This window comes from Schistocerca cancellata, chromosome 8, assembly GCF_023864275.1.
Source record: "Schistocerca cancellata isolate TAMUIC-IGC-003103 chromosome 8, iqSchCanc2.1, whole genome shotgun sequence".
NCBI classification, from domain to species: domain Eukaryota; kingdom Metazoa; phylum Arthropoda; class Insecta; order Orthoptera; family Acrididae; genus Schistocerca; species Schistocerca cancellata.
In genome coordinates, this window is record NC_064633.1 from 442,212,313 (window position 1) to 442,232,609 (window position 20,297).

Below are 20,297 nucleotides of genomic sequence, written 5' to 3' on the forward strand. Positions count from 1 at the left end.
TTGGCAAGACAACCAAGCCACTCTGAGGAAGCCGAAAGGCACGCGTTTAAGCTCACGCGGGCTGGCGTGAGGTCTGGAACAGTTATAGGAGTTGAGTCTAATAAAAAAGGTACGTAGCTTCTGGAATACTTAACTTTAATCCATAATTGGTGAACATCGGTCTGACGGTACATGCATCACAAGATAAATAGCAAATGATAATGGCACCTTGCTAGGTCGTAGCAAATGACGTAGCTGAAGGCTATGCTAACTATCGTCTCGGCAAATGAGAGCGTAATTTGTCAGTGAACCATCGCTAGCAAAGTCGGCTATACAACTGGGGCGAGTGCTAGGACGTCTCTCTAGACCTGCCGTGTGGCGGCGCTCGGTCTGCAATCACTGATAGTGGCGACACGCGGGTCCGACGTATACTAACGGACAGCGGCCGATTTAAAGGCTACCACCTAGCAAGTATGGTGTCTGGCGGTGACACCACACCTTTCTTGCAGGCTCTTTTTCCAGCCGCATCGATGTCTGAGATTTGATGTTTTACCGGATTCCTGATATTCACGGTACACTCGTGAAATAGTTGTACGGGAAAATCCCCACGTCATCGCAACCTCGGAGGTGCTGTGTCTCATAGCTCGTGCGCCAACTATAACACCACGTTCAAACTCATTTAAATCTTGATAATCTGCCATTGTAGCAGCAGTAACCGATATAAGAACGCGCCAGACACTTGTAGTCTTATACAGGCACTGCCGACCGCAGCGCCGTATTATGCCTGTTTGGATAGCTCTGTATTTGAATGCGCATGCCTATACCAGTTCCTTTGGCACATCAGTCTACATCTACATCTGTTCTCCACGAGCCACCTTACGGCGTATGGCGGAGGGTACTTCGTGTATCGCTGTCACTTTTACTCTTTCCTGCTCGAATCGCGAACGGCGCGTGGTAAGAACGATTGTTGGTAAGCCTCCATCTTCCATCTTACAAGGGTACTGTAAAAACTTCCCCTCACCGGTTTGATTCATATTGACAGGACTTCAACATATGCAGGCGGGAAGACACAACTATCAACAGTTTTCGAGAAAAGTTTGAACATCGTAGCCGTGCTTATATACTTTGTAGGACCGCTCGTATTCAAGGAACCGGCTGTCGAACGAGTAAGCGCTTACTTTCATAAGCACGACGTCTCTGGATGGAACTTCACTGTTGGTAGTTCTTTTTTTTTTTAATTCTCAAGTAATTCCAGTAACAAGTTAATTATGATCGTGCAAGTAATCATATTTAATGATTCGTTACTATTTTCCTAGTCTTTATCCTGTAAGAGAGAAAAAGTTTTTTTTTTTTTAAGGAGATTAGAAGTAAGAAAAGGATTCTCGATAACTTTCAATCAAATGACGATAATCATTTTATTTATTTTATTCTATCTACATTTGTGCCAAATGTAATGTGTGATCCATGGAGCACTGCGCAATGCAGGATGAGACTAGTCGTACAAACATGGAAAACGATAATTATTGCGACATAGAGCACATGTAATGAACGCCAAATTTTCTCACGTGCATGGTTTTTTCAGTGTTTTTGTTACAAACTTGATATGAATTCTTTAACGTTTCTCTGTCGTCACGAAGTTTCGCGGTGTACAACTCATCTCGAAGTATATCACCGGATATTGGTGCAGACAGCTCACAAACAATAGTAATACCACCAGTGATATTAGATCCAGAGATCTCACGCTTACGGGACTAAGCGCTTTTTTGCTTGGCTGCGGACTAGTTGCGATAAATACAAATTACATAAGCAATCTAAAATTTTTGAACTCAGTTTTCTCGATAACGGTTGAGAGTTACGTATTCCTCTTTACATATCTCGAAGTTCTAGTCGTGTCCCGTAAATGTGAATCAACTCGGTGAAGACAAGTTCACGTTGTCCCCCTATGAATCCGAAAGTCTCTAACTTTACCTTCACCGTTTTTCCGCGATATGTGATGTATTCTGCGGCAGCACGTCTGTGAAGAGTCCTTTGTTGCATTTAAGTTCAGTTACGTTTGCCCAGGACTAGGTAACAAGCGAAGTAAAGGTGTTTAAGCAATGCAATCCTGATTATGAGATGTATCCAATATAGCGAAGCCTAATGCTAGGTGTATCTACAGGGTGAACAGCGTTAGTTGAGCATCGAAAATGTTTCGTAGATAACCTTAGGCGTCGAAACGAAATTTCATGTCGATAATAGTCACTAATGGGCTAAGTAATATGCTGTATAGATAATACTTGTGTCTGTCGAGATACTGAAGAAGTATCGCACATGTAAGTGGAATTGTATACCATTTTAAAAAATATTTGAGACCTCATGGAACAACGAGTTCAATGGCATAAGATTTGATGAGATCTGCAGTGTGACGTTCGCAAAAATAGGTAGATAATTTTATAAAAAAAAATACCGATAATTACTTATGTCGGTCACATTCATTTCTTCTGTTCAACTTAGGCTTCTATGAGCCACCTTCAGATCTAGAAGAAATGGAACGTAAATGACAAAAATATAGGAAAAACCAAGATCTCTTGTAAGATAGACTGACTCTCTCTATGTTCTTGGCTCTTTCTATATATTTGTCGTTTTCGGTCCTTTTTGTAGACCTGAATGTGGTCAATAAAGGCCAAAACTGGTAGTCGCCCATATTATCAAAAATTGACGGCAAAACTTCGGAAATGAATGTTTCGTATAACAAGAAGAAGAAAAGTCCAGTAAACATGGGTTCTACAATGTGGACCTTAAGACTTGTGAGTACTTCCACAACTTCGATACTGTGAAGCAAATCTCTATTACTGCAAGCTCTTTGCTTTCCATATTTTGGGAAGAGGTGGTACACCCTGCATAAATTTATAAATATAAGGACCGAGAGAAGTTGTGAGGTGCTGTCATAGTGCAGCGTTTTCGACAAAGGACCGAACCCTGTTCTGTGATATCTATGCCTTCAGCGTCTTGTTCCGCATCAGCATTTGTATTTAGAAATTAATTACCTGTTTTTGCACAAGTTACACTGCAAAACGAAAAAACTGTTACGTCATTGAAGTTCTCTTCCTAAGAGCCATCGAATGTCATTAAAAAATGTCTTTCTATTCTGAATATGTATAACTGATTCAGAATCTCAGTGTATAATGCAGATGAAAGTGTTACCAATACAACGAATTGCTTGCCCATTTGTGCACTAGAATTTGTCAGAAATCATATTCCTTTGCTTGGAATTTCTTACGAATTATTTGGTGTAAAAAATATGTAGATCATTACAGGGTTATCAGAAACAGTCCGAAAAGCTTGTAAGAGGGTTGCAGGGGACGTTGTCTTGAGAAATAATTATTAAGGAAAACATTCCATATGTTGCGCCGTTTCCGATTGTTTTATGATCGAAGTTAGCCAACTAGGTCGCTCTGTGCTCAAATTCAAACATCCTTCCAGATACAGTGTTCTCGTAGCGTTGATGATAGTGCTCTTCACAGCTCAACCTTTGGCTCAGGTTAGATCCTTACTACCGGCCTACGTCCAATTTTTGTATCACTTTGTTATTAGGTTTTAGGGAAGCAAACGAAGAATACGTTTGGCGACACTGCCTCTTCCGGGACGTTTGAATTTGTGGCCGTGCGGTTCTAGGCGCTACATTCTGGAACCGCGTGACCGCTACGGTCGCAGGTTCGAATCCTGCCTCGGGCATGGATGCGTATGATGTCCTTAGGTTAGTTAGGTTTAAGTAGTTCTAAGTTCTAGGGGACTGATGACCACAGATATTAAGTCCCATAGCGCTCAGAGCCACTTGAACCATTTTTTGAATTTGTGCGCGCAACTGTCTGTTGGCTATCACCAATGCTTAATAGCTCGGAAACGGCGGAACGTATAGTATTTTTTTCTGAACAATTATTTCTCAGCACAATGTATTCTGCAACACCCTTACGAGCTTTTCAGGTTGTTTCTGACCACTCTGTGTATACAGGTTCTTTCAAAGTCATCAACTTCCTGTGAAAAGCTATAGGCGACACAAAATAGAAGTTCCTGATTCGCTGAAATATCTTTCTCCACTCGTTATTATGGTTTTCTAGTTGAAAATTACTCTATAAATTTACTGGATTACCTGTGTGGTAGACCCTGATATTTCAGCGAAAACTCATCATTCCAGAGCTGTCGAGTATCAAACGACGTTTAGCGTTGTTGGGAAGTTTCAGCAAAAATTTTGTGTCTAGACGTTTGTCGCAAAGACTTTGAAGCATTGTGTACATACAGGTTAATACAGCTGCCCGTGTCGCTGTTTTTTAAGCAACCCGCAATGTTATTGCTGGCTTCCATAAACCACGTGTGGAATTTACAAATTCTTTCACTCGCTACAAAAATCTATTAGTCCTAGAGAAAAAATGAACAAGAATATTTTGTAGGAAATTTAATGTAGTTAAATTTTGTTCTGATAAACGTTTTCGTTAGAGGCTGCAGTTTTTGAGTTATTCAAGGCAAACGTCCGAAAGCGACCTTAAAGTGCACCCAGTCCCCACACAGAACTCCCATTGGTCAGGGTTTTCAGTACATTGTTCATGGCTCTCCCTTCTACTGCAGTACAAATAAGTGGGACTGGATGAATTATTTGCCACATTTGACCTATTTTGGTCTACATTGACCTGCCTTATTATGACACTGGCTTAGTCGAGCACTAACAAATTGTAAAACTGACATTTATCTAAATTTCACCTAACAATTTTGTGCATTTTAACAGCATAAAATAAACAATGACATCGTTGCATTCGTCAGGTCTTCTGACTACGATACTACTGTGCTTGTAAGGGTTAAGTTTGGATCGAATTGTCAGCGTAATTAGTTTTAGCGCAACGTTTATGAAAGTCGTGCTTCGTTCATTATCCTCACGGGCATGTTTAAATTAATAATGTTAATGAAGTAGCCGAGTATGCTGGTGGCGTAATACCTCAACCAATAGAGAAGAAAATTGGTCTAATACTGGAAATAGTTCGTGTAGTCGGAAATTTTTGTACAGTGGTTGGAGAGGGTACCTCGAACAGCATAATGGAAACCCTGACTGATGAGAGATGGGTGTAGGGTGTAAGTGCGTTTGAAGGTCTCTTTTGCACCGCCATTCTTGAATAAATGAAAATCGTGGTCTCCAGCGAAAACGCATCCCAGTACAAAATTTAGCTAGGTTAAAGTTCCTACAAAAGAGTCCTGCACATTTTTCTGTCGGACTAATATTTGGCGCGTAGCTAGCGAGAGAATATGAAAATCTCGCGAATGGTTTATGAAATCCATCTTTAACACAGCGGGTTGCGTAAAACGACAGCAGCAGGGGGTACTGAATCACCTTGTATATTGTGTATATGAACTACAGATAGGGGCCGAAACCAGGAGGATCAAAATGCACTCGAGGAATTTCGTTGTTCCAGGTAGTCACTCTGCTGAAGAATTCGCAGAATGTTAGTTGGATATTTCGCCTCGCGCAGTGCTGTCGGCGCTGGTGGTCGTTCCGTGTAGTGGCTGACCGCTTGTCGAACTCCACCTATTTCCACGAACTGCTCACTATTGCTGATGCTCAAACACACACACACACACACACACACACACACAACACCCTTGTTTCACATATGCTTATGCGTGAACACACACGAGAGAGACAGAGGTGGAAATAGAGGACAGGGAGAGAGAGGGATGAGATGCTTGCCGCCAGAGCGAATTACAGGTTCCACTTCAAGGAGCACCGTCGGACGAGCAACTCGATCATTTTCGAGCACCCAGGCAGCGCCGGGAGCAAAAGGAGAAGGCCAGGAATAGTCCGCAGGTCCATTCCGAGAAGCGGAGGGGAGGGGAGAGGCGGTTCGAGTGGGCAGAGGGAGGGCGAGGGAGGGTCAAGCAGAGGGGGAGGAGGGGCAGCGCTGCCTCTCGTCCAGCGGGGCACTTGCACGAACTCACCTGGAAGAGCACTTCCAGTGAAACGCGAAACCGACGTACCGCACTATTTTTCCAGAAATAATCACAACTGACGTCACTCTCAAATAGGCGAAATAGAGCAGCCGAAAGGTCTGTACCGCGAAGCAGACATGCCTGGCGGCTATTGAGTTTGGTGTCCATAGTCTAAAGGGAGTACGACTCCATAAAATATTAGGAAAGGAAAGTTCCAAAGTGCGACCTCAATTGTTTAAATGCAGAAAGCTGTATCACTCACATGGTACATGCTTGCTTTTAAATGGTTGCGAGGTACTACACTACTGGCCATTAAAACTGCTACACCACGAAGATGACATGCTACAAATGCGAAATTTAGCCGACACGAAGAAGATGCTGTGATATGCAAATGATTAGCTTTTCAGAGCATTCACACAAGGTTGGCGCCAGTGGCGGCACCTACAACGTGCTGACATGAGGAAAGTTTCCAACCAATTTCTCATACAGAAACAGCAGTTGACCGGCGTTGCCTGGTGAAACGATGTTGTGATGCCTCGTGTAAGGAGGAGAAATGCATACCATCACGTTTCCGACTTTGATAAAGGTCGGATGGTAGCCTATCGCGATTGTGGTTTATCGTATCGCGACATTGCTGCTCGCGTTGGTCGAGCAGAATATGGAATCGGTGGGTTCAGGAGGGTAATACGGAACGCCGTGCTGGATCCCAACGGCCTCGTATCACTAGCAGTCGAGATGACAGGCATCTTATCCGAATGGCTGTAACGGATCGTGCATCCACGTATCGATCCCTGAGTCAACAGATGGGGACGTTTGCAAGACAACAACCATCTGCACGAACAGTTCGACGACGTTTGCAGCATGGACTATCAGCTCGGAGACCATGGCTGCTGTTCCCCCTGACGCTGCATCACAGACAGGAGCGCCTGTGATGGTGTACTCTACGACTAACCTGGGTGCACGAATGGCAAAACGTCATTTTTTCGGATGAATTCAGGTTTCGTTTACAGCATCATGATGGTCGCATCCGTGTTTGGCGACATCGCGGGGAACGCACATTGGAAGCGTGTATTCGTCATCGGGTTTCACCTGGCGTGATGGTGTAGGGTGCCATTGGTTACACATCTCGGTCACCTCTTGTTCGCATTGACGGCACTTTGAACAGTGGACGTTACATTTCAGATGTGTTACAACCCGTGGCTCTACCCTTCATTCGATTCCTGCAAAATCGTACATTTCAGCAGGATAATGCACGCCCGCATGTTGCAGGTCCAGTACCGGCCTTTCTGGATACAGAAAATGTTCGACTGCTGCCCTGGCCAGCACATTCTCCAGATCTCTCACCAATTGAAAACGTCTGGTCAATGGTGGCCGAGCAACTGGCTCGTCACATTTTCTCCTTTCACCTTCAGTCTTTTCCCTCTCCCCTTCGTCTCTTCTTCTGAGATCTTCATTATTGTGTGGCGGAGGTTACTTTGCTTACTGCTATCACTTCTCGATGAGCTAGACACTTGAAACTTTTAACATAGTTCAGAACTGTATGGCAATACAATATTTACTCGCTTTCTTGTCTGGTGTGTGGCGGAGGGCAATTTGTGTACTACTGTTAATTCCCGCTTTTCCTTTTCGAATTAGGAAAGTTTCGTGGTAACAACGGTTGCTAGTAAGTACCTGTGTGAGTTCGATTCTGTCAAATTATTACCTTCAAAGTCTTCGTGAGATAATCGTCGGAGAAAGCAATGTATTGGGTTACCGAGGTGAAGAGAAACTGAAATAAAACCGAAACTTATCATACGTCTGTGTTGTAATCTCATCAAAATGTTTGAAACCTATTGAAAAATGATACAGACAAGACTAAAAAACAGAAAATAATAATTTAAATACTTTATTTAATATAACACGTTTTTAAAACGGACTAATAAGTATAAAGTAGTTTCTTCTAGCCCCATACAGATTCCTAGCCCCATACAGATAGCCCTGAAAATTGATGCTTGTGAACTTTTAATAGGTGTGAGAATAGTTGTAAAACTTAAAACGAAAAACGTTGGGCGCAAGCGGTACGAAACTGATGCATTAATAGTTCACCTCATTACTATTATCTATTGTATGCGTCCTATGTTTTTCGTTTTAAATTCTACAAGTATTTTCATAGTTACTGAAAATTCGCAAGCACAGATTTTAAGAACTATCTATATCGTGTTAGGAATGTGATTGGTCTAGGAGAAATTATTTTATACTTCTTAGTCTGTTTTCAAAATGTGTTATATTAATAAAAATTTTATTTAAATAATTATCTGTTGATATACTGCTTTGCCTGCTCTATTGGTGACTCTCTTGCTTTCTTGTGTCCTACTCTAACGTTGACCTCTGCCACTTTAGTCGGCGTGTAACTTCTTCTTCAATTTCCCTTCTCTTCCACCTTCATTACCAGTTCTGAAGAACCGTTCCTGATTTCAACAACCCTCTTGGTTCCTGACCTTCCTCCAGTCCTATCCTTCTTTTGGTCATTCAGTAATCATCCTGGTTACATGTCTCACAAATACTGCTCTTTTCAGTCTGATTTCTGATATCGTCCTCATTTTACAGTACGCTACTTCCATAGGTCTTCGCATCCAGTTTCACAACCTCCTTATGGACACAATATTTTTTCTGTCTTCTTTTTCTAATTGTTCAGCAGCATGCCTTCCTAGAGGTATCGTGGATAAAATACGTACCTGGACTGGATGGCTGAAGCGTGATTCCCTGTTCATGAGAACTAGGTGGAATGACGTCCTTAATGCACCTTGGAGGGAGCTTTATGTCTGGTAATATGTCGTTATTATTAATCACGTCGTTTCTTTTGTAGTGGACTTTTTGGTGAATTTATATAACAGTTTACGACAATTGTCTGATTGGCGTTCTTTATATTTACAGAGCAAATTATATCGGACAAGCAGGAAGAAACTTTGGAATAAGATTTAGAGAACATGTAAGCAACTTCGAAAGTAACCAATCAAGTTTTTCCTTACACCTGCAAAGCCAAAATCATAATGCAGAACAAATCGATAATGCTTTGCAAATTCTACGTTCAACACCTAAAGGTCATGCTATAGACATCTGAGAACAGTTCGAGATTTATACACATACGAAAAAATATTCGAATGACATTCTTAGCGAACAAACAGATCTGAATCATAAAGGTGACTAACAAAACTTTAACGAAACAATAGAAAAAGAAAAAGGACAAAAAAGACACCGCACATAAAAAAGAATAGATAACCTTAAGCTTCGCATAACTACAAATTTACGATATCTGAAACTGGAACACTATCCCTGAACTTCCACGATAAAATTTACCCTGTAAACATAAAGCATTGCTGAAACGAAAACTTCCAAAGAACTTTCAAGAAATACTATCTAAAATCACTGTAAGGGAAACCACGAGATTCATAATAACGAAATATTACCAGACAGAAATCTTGCTCCAAGGAGCATTATGGGCGTCATTCCTCCTAGTCGTAAATATCATGTAATAGCACATATAACAGTTATAACGTCTCAACTGGAGCACTTGAAACTGACAATTCCACTGAAGCGAGCTCATTGTGAATCAAAGTAATCAACATGGGTCAAATGAAACAATTTGCTGCTAACCTCGTACCACCTAAAGGAAAATGTCAACTTTTAGGTAGATTCATATCATGTGATAGTTCCCTACATCATTTAGAAGGACTGTAACGTCTGTAGGTAATGGTACTTTCAGCCGGTTTAGCTTGTGGCATAATTTTGTATGCTATGTTCGGTATTTACCGCATGCTAATATAACGTCATTTATCGGCTTCTTCTTCACTTTACTGTCATGCCTGTATTTTGAGAGTCTAAAACTCTAATTTTGTAGTAGTGAGTATGTTAACATCCACGTCGTAACCGTATTCATATTATGCAGCTCTGGTGCAGTTTACTCATTCTCATGCCTTTGAACCAAGGCCTCCTGATTAGTTCCCGCTGAATATGAGAGTGAATTCTTCCTTTGTTGCTTTGGGGTGGTGTTCACTCTCTGTTACATTCTTCCTCAGTTTTTAGGGGTATTCCCATATTAAGTCACTACGTGAGAGTCTGATTCCTTGGAACTTGCCTTCAGTGATACCTTCTTAAACATTTCTAGTGGCTACCTTTTCCACTGATACCTAAATGTCCTTTTGTCCACACGAAGTTTACCTCAATGCCTACTTCCCTTGCTGGATGAACCAGACTTAGTATTTTCTGGATATAATCATGGGCTGTCACATTCCGATATGATGTTCCTATCCTCTGTACAGTACTTTAAAAGTCTATGAAGATTAGAAATTTATTTCATAGTTAGGCGCTTATCGAATAGCTAACATATCAGTGCCGTACCTGGATGCTTCATTAACTAGTTAGTTTCGTGTTTTATAGAACATTTGAACGATTCTTTCATCGAAACAATGCGGAATGAGTCAGTTTACAGGATATATATTCGCGATTAGTGTTAACATGAATGGGCATAATATTTTTATGTCTTACTTAGGCGACTACATTTAAAAAGTATGTTTTATCTTTTTCTCATTTTTTTCTCATGCTAACAGTTTTTTCTGATGCTACAAGCTTTAAAATAAAAATTCTTACCTCGAATAGCAGGTGTTGTTCAGGAAAACGATTGTGGGTCAGATATGAAACTTGCTTTGCTGCCAGCCAGACGTTTTATGTTATTGGGAAAAGGATCAAAAATTTTTGTTGCCATATGTTGACCTCCTTTCTGAGCCACTTCAGCTTCAATACTGGGTGATAAAGATATTTTTTCCTGTAGTGTTATAGGTACGGACATGAGTGTTATTGTCAAATTGTGATAGATTATTTATGATGTATTTCATTATCTGATATATGTACTCGTATTGTGATGGCGCAGTTAAATTCCCTAACTTCTTGAAGAGGTACTTGCATGACAACAGCGGCTGAACACCCATGTTATTCTTACAGCTCGCTTTTAGGTAATCAATACTTTCTTTCTAGGAGATGAGTTATTCAGAAAATTACCCCTGAAGACATTACTGAGTGGAAAAGTGCACAGTATGTCAAGTTAATTCGTTTATTTCCAAGAGTAGTCATCACACGAAGAACAGTAGTAGCTGAAGTTAAGTGCTTGACAAGCTCTGTAAAATGCTTCTTCCAGTTCAATTTTCATCAATTTGTAGACTTAAAAGGTTGGAGTATTCTATCCTACTTATTGACCGCCATTCATGTATTACATTGTTGGTATGACTCTATGTGTTGTACAGAAGTGAAGATAGTGTATTTTCTCAAAATTTAGGGAAGCCCATTTTCAACGAGCCACGTAATAATCCTTTCAAAAACATCATTAAGAATATCTGATGTTGCTTTCTCTCTAATGGGATTTATAACGGGCGATCAAAAAGTTTCCCCTTGAGGGCGTTGCTGCAACGTATATGCAACGCAGAGCGACTCCGATGCGGATATAGAAACACCGACATACAGGGAAGGGATTAGAGTGCCATTCGTGTCTTTCCATCGTGCGTGCGGGAACTGCCGAAGCGTGAGTTACGGCAACGTCGTTACCAAATGCGCCTCTATAGGCTCAACGTATTCTTCTATTGGTTGCCGAAGGACAAACACCGGTAGACATCCATCGGAGAATCTAGAATGTATATGGCTGCGTGTCTGTCAACACCACCGGTGTGGAATAGTTCCGTGTTGGTAGCGATTCGACACAAGATGCCGGTCGAAATTTCAGACCAACACCAAGTCAAGTAGGAGGCACTCGAGAACCTGCGCTATACTATTGATCTCCCCCGACGCGATAATAGCCCCTTCGAAACCTTAAGCAAGGCCCTGAAGGGCCGACGATCCCTTTTGGGTGAGGATGTGCGGTAGGCAGCTACGGACTTCTACGCGCAACAGGACACGATGTTTTACCAAACGGGTGTCGTCACCGTCGTGCGTCCGTAGGATGATTAGCTCAATGCTCACAGCTCTTTTGTCTGATTGGTATACCGATTCTGGACTGCACAGCCTTTGAACTGAAACTTTTTGATCGCGGCTTATGTTATAACATTAGTATCGTCTGCAAAAAGCACCAATTCTACTTGTTGAGCTACGTAAGTACAGCGTATTTCCAAGCAGCACAGGATGTTTCAAAAAGCACTTTCAAAATTTAAAAATTCAGATAAATTAATGGAAAGAAGATACAGCGCTGGTTTACTGGTATTTTGTAGGGAGACACCTCAAGTTTTTTTTACTAGAGACATTGTATGTGGCTTTCGTTGGTTGTCCTGTATACATCCCATCGGAAGTCAATTTCTTCCCAAACTCGCTGTAACATTGTGAGTGTAACTTGCTCAGTGGCAGCGTAAATTCTTGTTTTAAGTTCAGGTACAGATGTCCATAGAGGAGGTACAAACATGATATTCTTGATGAATCCCCATAAAAAAAAATCGAGTGGTGTCAGGTCTGGGGAACGTGGGGACCATGAAATTGGCGCGTCACGGCAAATACTTAGACCTCGAAAGCGGTCACTGAGAAATCCCGGACGTCAGCCAGATAGTGGGGTGGTGCACCATATTGCATGAAATAAACTTTTCGTCCCTGGTCATCCTCATCGACCTGTGGTATCAAAAATTGTTGTAACATATCCAGGTACACTATCCCGTTGGTGGTTCTTTCACGGAAAAAAGGGGCATACACTTTGTCCTTGCTCAACGCACAAAAACCGTTCAGTTTAGGGCTACCACGAACATGTTGCAACGTTTCATGTCGAATTTTAGTGCCCCAAATCCTACAGTTACGTGTACTGTTGTCGCCGACTTCTATTCTTCAAACTAAAACACACAGCTAGCACGCTCTGGTCCAGTAAAGGCAGCCATCTTTAACACAATTGCCGCTAGCACTCCTTACGGTGCGATTCGGCACTAACAAACTACACGAGAATCTTGATGTATTTTCCTCAAAATTGACACTACAATCACCTCTGTAGGTACTATGAATTAATTTATATGAATTTTCAAAGTTGTAAAGTTCTTTTTGAAACACCCTGTATTTGTTACAGGGCAGTCGAAATGCTGTCTCGTTATTTCTCGCGTATTGGAATCGTTCGTGTTGACTCAGACGTAATTTGGCCAACTGTTTTCTATGACAGTCATTGTCGTATGATAGTCTTGTGTACTGTTTGTCAATGAGGGCGAATAAAACTCCTCGTATCACTAGGAAGCCTTTGATAGCTGTATTCTGATATACTGTTGCCTTGTACCACTAATGATAATAACACTCTGAGCTAATGACAGCTTGTTACAGGCAACCGCGTTTGTCGTGGTGTCCTGGTGCGACGTTGGCAGATCCTTTCAGCTTTGTCCTCTTTAAATGCACACGCGGCACGGATGGCGGAAACGCTATTCTCGTGCACGAAATGGCGCGAGACAATCGCGTTTTCTCCTCGGGCTGCCATTGCCTGCCGCACGGGATTTCCTCGTCAGCCGTGGAAGCGAAACCACACGGAGGGCGTCGCAGAACCGCAGCCTCGCTTATTACCGCCCTCCGGCAGGCGTTGCGGCTTCGAGCAAAGCTCAACGAGGACTGCCGCTGACTAAGAGAATTATATCGAAAGTTGCTACGTGCAAATGCATCGAATGTAGGAATTCCGAGTGATAGCTGTCTTTCATGGCATTTGTAGACATTAAACTCTACATATAATAGTAGTAAAGTTGCGTTTTTCTAAAATTCTGGTTCGTTAGCTATAGTACAGTATATAAATGATGTAGTAAATGGTATTGGTAGCATTGGTAAGGAAAGAAACAAATAAATGTGTGAGAGGGAAAATAGGAGCCGACAACTTATTTTTGTTTATTGTTTCTTCTTTTTTTCTTTTGCACATAGAAACATACATCGTTCACCGTTAGTCTATTGTGTAGTTTATATCCTTATAAATTATAAATCACATTTTATAAATTAGGTAAATTAGTTGAACTTTCATGTGGTCGAAACAATACTTTTGATGCCAGTTCAGTTTACACGAACAAACATTAAAAAATCTATATAATTATTGATGTTATTTTGCACTTCACTATGATCAAAGGTGAGAATTTCCTGTTATTATTGATAAGTATGAAAGTTGTTTATGAATAACAGAAACATGTTTTACACAAACTTGACGAAGTATTGAAAAGGTGTTTGACACGTTTCTGTTTTGCGGTTTTTCTTCAAATTTTACCATTTCTCGAGGAAATTGCCTTTTCTAGCGATGTATGATAAATCTGCAGTCTGAACTTACTTACGATAGTCTATGGTTAGCCTACGGTAGCCTTACATCTCGAAATAATGGTGAAACTGGGAAAACAGAAAAAGAAGAAGAAGAATCACCGACGAGAACCCTCTAGTTTGTGCAGTATGCGAAAGTGCCTCGGTGTATCTACCAATACAGAAGATTGATTGGTTGATTTGGGAGGGCACCAAACAGCAAGGTCATCGGTTCCATCGGATTACGGAAGGATGGGAAGGAAGTCGGCCGTGCCCTTTCAGAGGAACCATCCGTCATTTGCCTGAACCGATTTAGAGAAATCACGGAAAATACAAAACAGAATGGCGGGATGCGAGTTTGAACCGTTGTCCTCCAGAATGCGAGTGCAGTGTGCTAACCACCGCGCCATCTCGCAGGGTGCCAATCATGGTTTGTTCGGCTAAGCTGCTGATGTATTATGCTGTAGTCGTTGTGAATTTTGGAGGAAGAAATTTCGAGCATTTGCTATAATTAATGTGATCTGAGAAAAAATTGTTCAGAATTGAATTTCGGTTTTCGTATTCACCAATTCACCATTGTCATAATTCACACTAACTGATCTAGGGAGGCTGTGTTAGAATGAAGTTCATCGATGCTCCCTTTACATTAGCAAAAGTTGGAGCTATAGACGTCATTATTAATAAAAATGCATCATAAAGCATCACATGCAGTCTGTATTACCACTGTGCTGTTCCTGCAACACAGCTCATTGTCTTGATATATACATTGCGGTAATTTTGCGTAGTTGACTTATTAGTCATTTGTACACAGTAAACATAATTGAAAAGTCGTACCTAACGTATCCCGGCATGCATGAGAATTTAAAGTTTTGCTGGATTTGACTGTTACCTTCACGTAGTTTAATTAGTAACTCCAAATTTCAGGGTAATAAGTATTAATTGGGGCAAGTTAGTTTAAATGCGTACACATCCTCGAGCCCGTCGCTGATTGGCTGTCGTCTTACGGCCGATAGATGCTTTGGAAATTTTCCTCGATTCATCGCCTTACATCCTACTCTGACATCATCACTTTGTCCATCTCCATCCTGCGTAAATTTCTCATTTTGCAGTTTGTTCCGCCGATCTCTAGGCGGCTCTTTGTGACTACATCTACAAAGGTAGACACACCAAAAAGACAACACCTTACCATGACGAATGCGACGTTGGAAACCCTTTGGCATTCAAAAGAGCTTCCAGTCGTCTCGGGATGGATAAATACAAGTCCTGCACGGCTTTAAAGGGAACCTTATACCACTCTTACTTCAAAATAGTGCGAACTTCAGGTAACGACGATGGTGGTGGATAGTCATCACGTGCCGTTCTCTCAAAAGTAGATCACAAAGGCTCCATAATATTGAGACTGTGGTGGGCAGGGGAAATGCGACAACTCATGCTCGTGCTCACGAAACCGCTCCTGGACGAGCTGTGTGAACAGGGGCCCTGTCGTATTGGAACATAGCATCATCATTCGCGAACTAGCACTGTACATGGGGTGGAACTGATAAGGCAGACTGGTCACATAATCCCTGGCAGTAACGCCGCCTTACAGAGGAACATGGGGTCCATATAGTACCACAATATGATTGCTCAGTTATCACCAAATCCTCGCCATGTTTAGTCTTCGGACGTAAACTCGACCAGAAGTCGGAAACAGTACGGAGCTCCCTTCGTTTTGTTTTGATCCTTACAGCGTTCACAACAAACACAAAGCGGAACCTGCAGGCCTGACTGGTATCTGCGTTTATGTTCAAGCATGCATTTCTTGCGGTGTTTCCGTATTTTCGTCTAACCCCAAAACATCAGTATTTGTACTCCGCAAGCCACCTTGCAGTCATGCTGTAGAATTTTGCAACACGTATTGTGTTCGAGTATAATGACTTTTCTGGAGACTAGAAATCTACTCTGTAGGAATCAGCATGGGTTTCGAAAACGACGGTCATGTGAACCCAGCTCACGCTATTCTTCCACGAGACGCAGAGGGCCATAGACACGGGTTCACAGGTAGATGCCGTGTTTCTTGACTTCCGCAAGGCGTTCGATGCAGTTCCCCACAGTCGTTTAATGAACAAAGTAAGAGCATATGGACTATCAGACCAATTGTGTGATTGGATTGAGGAGTTCCTAGATAACAGGACGCAGCATGTTATTCTCAATGGAGAGAAGTCTTCCGAAGTAAGAGTGATTTCAGGTGTGCCGCAGGGGAGTGTCATAGGACCGTTGCAATTCACAATATACATAAATGACCTTGTGGATGACATCGGAAGTTCACTGAGGCTTTTTGCAGATGATGCTGTGGTGTATCGAGAGGTTGTAACAATGGAAAATTGTATTGAAATGCTGGAGGATCTGCAGCGAATTGACGCATGGTGCAGGGAATGGCAATTGAATCTCAATGTAGACAAGTGTAATGTGCTGCGAATACACAGAAAGATAGATCCTTTATCATTTAGCTACAAAATAGCAGGTCAGCAACTGGAAGCAGTTAATACCATAAATTATCTGGGAGTACGCATTAGGAGTGATTTAAAATGGAATGATCATATAGTGTTGATCGTCGGTAAAGCAGATGCCAGACTGAGATTCATTGGAAGAATCCTAAGGAAATGCAATCCGAAAACAAATGAAGTAGGTTACAGTACGCTTGTTCGCCCACTGCTTGAATACTGCTCAGCAGAGTGGGATCCGTACCAGATAGGGTTGATACAAGACATAGAGAAGATCCAACGGAGAGCAGCGCGCTTCGTTACAGGATCATTTAGTAATCGCGAAAGCGTTACGGAGATGATAGATAAACTCCAGTGGAAGACTCTGCAGGAGAGACGCTCAGTAGCTCGGTACGGGCTTTTGATAAAGTTTCGAGAACATACCTTCACCGAAGAGTCAAGCAGTATATTACTCCCTCCTACGTATATCTCGCGAAGAGACCATGAGGATAAAATCAGAGAGATTAGAGCCCACATAGAGGCATACCGACAATCCTTCTTTCCACGAACAATACGAGACTGGAATAGAAAGGAGAACCGATAGAGGTACTGAAGGTACCCTCCACCACACACCGTCAGGTGGCTTGCGGAGTATGGATGTAGATGTAGATGTAGATACTTCGGGTACCAGTGTAACTGTCCCCTTTTCTTGTTCCAGTGGCGAACGGTTCGTGGAAGGGACGATAGCTGGTAAGCCTCCGTGTCAGCTCGAATCTCTCCAATTTGAGCTTCGTCGTCATTCCACGAGATATATCCAAAAAGGCCCGTACAGGATCTGCAACATGCTGTAGTGGATTATCCTACTGAAATGTAGGGTTTCGCAGTGATCGAATGAAGGTTAGAGCCACGGGTCGTAACACATCTGAAATGTAGCGTCCACTGTTCAAAGTGCCGTCAATGCGAACAAGAAGTGACCGAGACGTGTAACCAATGGCACCCCATACCATCACGCCGGGTGATACGCCAGTATGGCGATGACGAATACACGCTTCCAATGTGCGTTCACCGCGATGTCGCGAAACACGGATGCGACCATCATGATGCTGTAAACAGAACCTGGATTCATCCGAAAAAATGACGTTTCGCCATTCGTGCACACAGGTTCGTCGTTGAGTACACCATCGCAGGCGCTTCTGTCTGTAATGCAGCGTCAAGGGTAACCGCAGCCATGGTCTCCGAGCTGATAGTTCATGCTGCTGCAAATGTCGTCGAACTGTTCGTACAGATGGTTGTTGTCTTGCAAACGTCCCCATCTGTTGACTCAGGGATCGAGACGTGGCTGCACGATCCGTTACAGCCATGCTGATAAGATGCCTGTCATCTCGACTGCTAGTAATACGAGGCCGTTGGGATCCAGCACCGCGTTCCGTATTACCCTCCTGAACCCACCGATTCCATATTCTGCTAACAGTCATTGGATCTCGGCCAACGCGAGCAGCAATGTCGCGATACGATAAACCGCAATCGCGATAGGCTACAATCCGACCTTTATCAAGTGATGGTACGCATTTCTCCTCCTTACACGAGGCAACTGCTGTTTGTGTATGAGAAATCGGGTGGAAATTTTCCTCATGTCAGCACGTTGTAGGTGGTGCCACCGGCGTCAACCTTGTGTGAATGCTCTGAAAAGCTAATCATTTGAATATCACAGCATCTTCTTCCTGTCGGTAAATTTTGCGTCTGTAGCACGTCATCCTCGTGGTATAGCAATTTTAATGGCCAGTAGTGTATTTTCGCAGATCCGCTAGCTGCACGCTCTAACAAGTGCCAGAGCCTCGCCCCTGTATTCTCTGATACCGTTGCCGCCAAAACTTAGTAATTACTGCTGCTGGCGAAACAGTGTTCCCACCTCGCGGCGCCGAGATGGAAGGGCGCTGTTAATTAACACCTACCCCTCGAACATCTCGCGAACGCCTGCATGCTTCGGCACCCAACAGCACGGCGAGGGTGGTACCCTACAGATGCTGACGTCATGTAACCCCGGCACAATTTCCGGCTGGCCCACACCAGTTGCTTAGCTCGGCTAATAAACGTAAAACGCGTCGTGGAGGATGTTCGGGGGCTGATAGAGTTTGGGTAGGCAGATAGGGCAGACTGGGAGTATTCGCCGCCGCTGCGTCCAATAGACTGTACTTTGTTCACCATAAAATTAAACTCTTGTGTAAGCGAAGGCACCCTGAGCGGTTGGTCATCGACCACAGTGCACATCCAGCGACTGCTATAGCTTATTACTCGAGGAAGTGAAGAGTAGACCAGTCCACATCGGGAAATAACTTGTTGACGTAGTAGTTCAAAAATGGCTCAAATGGCTCTGAGCATTATGGGACTTAACATCTGAGGTCATCAGTCCCCTAGACTTAGAAAAGCTTAAACCTAACTAACCTAAGGACATCACATACATCCATGCCCGATGCAGGATTCGAATCTGCGACCGTAGCAGTCGCGCAGTTCCAGACTGAAGCGCCTAGAACCGCTCGGCCACACCGGCCGGTGACGTAGCAGTACTAGAAGTTTTATCCATCCATGATATTGGACATATCATGGTATTACAATTTATGACAAATAACAATAACAAAATTCATGTACGGAGTGTTAAAAAAAAGGTTTCTGTAATTTAAGATGGTGGCAATAAGGGCAAAAACAAGAAAAAAATGTCCAGAAAACATGGGCTTTAAAATGCGTACCTCAAGAACTACTGCGAAATATATCTCTTCTGATGCAAGTTCTTTGCTGTTACGAATGACCTACAACATACAATAAACAAATGTGCCCCTGCAATAGAATGGGCTATCCAGAACAAATAATTGATTGATTTTAGGTTAAATTTGAAAAATTGCTTTGCTATCTGTCAGACATACTATGTTGTTGGACAAATGACCAATAATTTTTGTTGCTGCATATTAAACTTCTTTCTGAGCCACTGACAGCTTTAATAATGGGCAATAAAGGTTACGTTTTCCTCTTATGGTGTAGGTATGAGCATTACTATTCTTCTCAAATTATGATGGATTTTGATTTTTATGGCGAATTTCATTAACGGATATTTGTATTGTGACCGAACACTTTAAATGCCTAACTGCTTGAAGAGATGCCTACAAGGCAACCGCAAGTGAACAGTGCATGATATTTTTACTGCTCGCTTTCATGCCGTCGTATTTTCTAACTTATGAACTATTCCGCAAGACGTTAATGAGTTACAGAATATGTCAGGAGGTTAATTCATTTTTTTCCGAGAGTAGGAATTACGCGAAGAAAAAACGTAGCTGAAATTAATTGTTTGAACAATTCGGTAATATGCTTCTTGGACTTCAACTTTTTGTCAATACACACCCAAAGATTTGGAACATTCTACCCCGTTTACTGACTTCTGGTCATGTGCTGTTTTAGTTTTTGTTGTTACTGTATTTGTTGTAGAGATCTACATACAGTGTGGTTCTTCAAAATGTAAGAAGAGTCCATTTAGGAGAACCACTTAAGAATTCATTGAAAATCTTCATTAACAATCTCTTCTGTTGCTTTCTCCGTAACTGGATTTATAATAGCACTAGTATCGTCTGCAGGAAGCACCATTTCTGCTTGATGAATGTTAAGTGGAAGCTC

At 42.3% G+C, this 20,297-nt stretch overlaps 1 protein-coding gene across 2 annotated transcripts in view; it reads left to right on the forward strand.

Annotated features, from left to right (window-relative positions):
* LOC126094979 (tropomyosin-1) overlaps nucleotides 1-20,297 on the forward strand; it is a 112,666-nt gene that overhangs the window by 18,840 nt on the left and 73,529 nt on the right. The window lies entirely within an intron of this gene.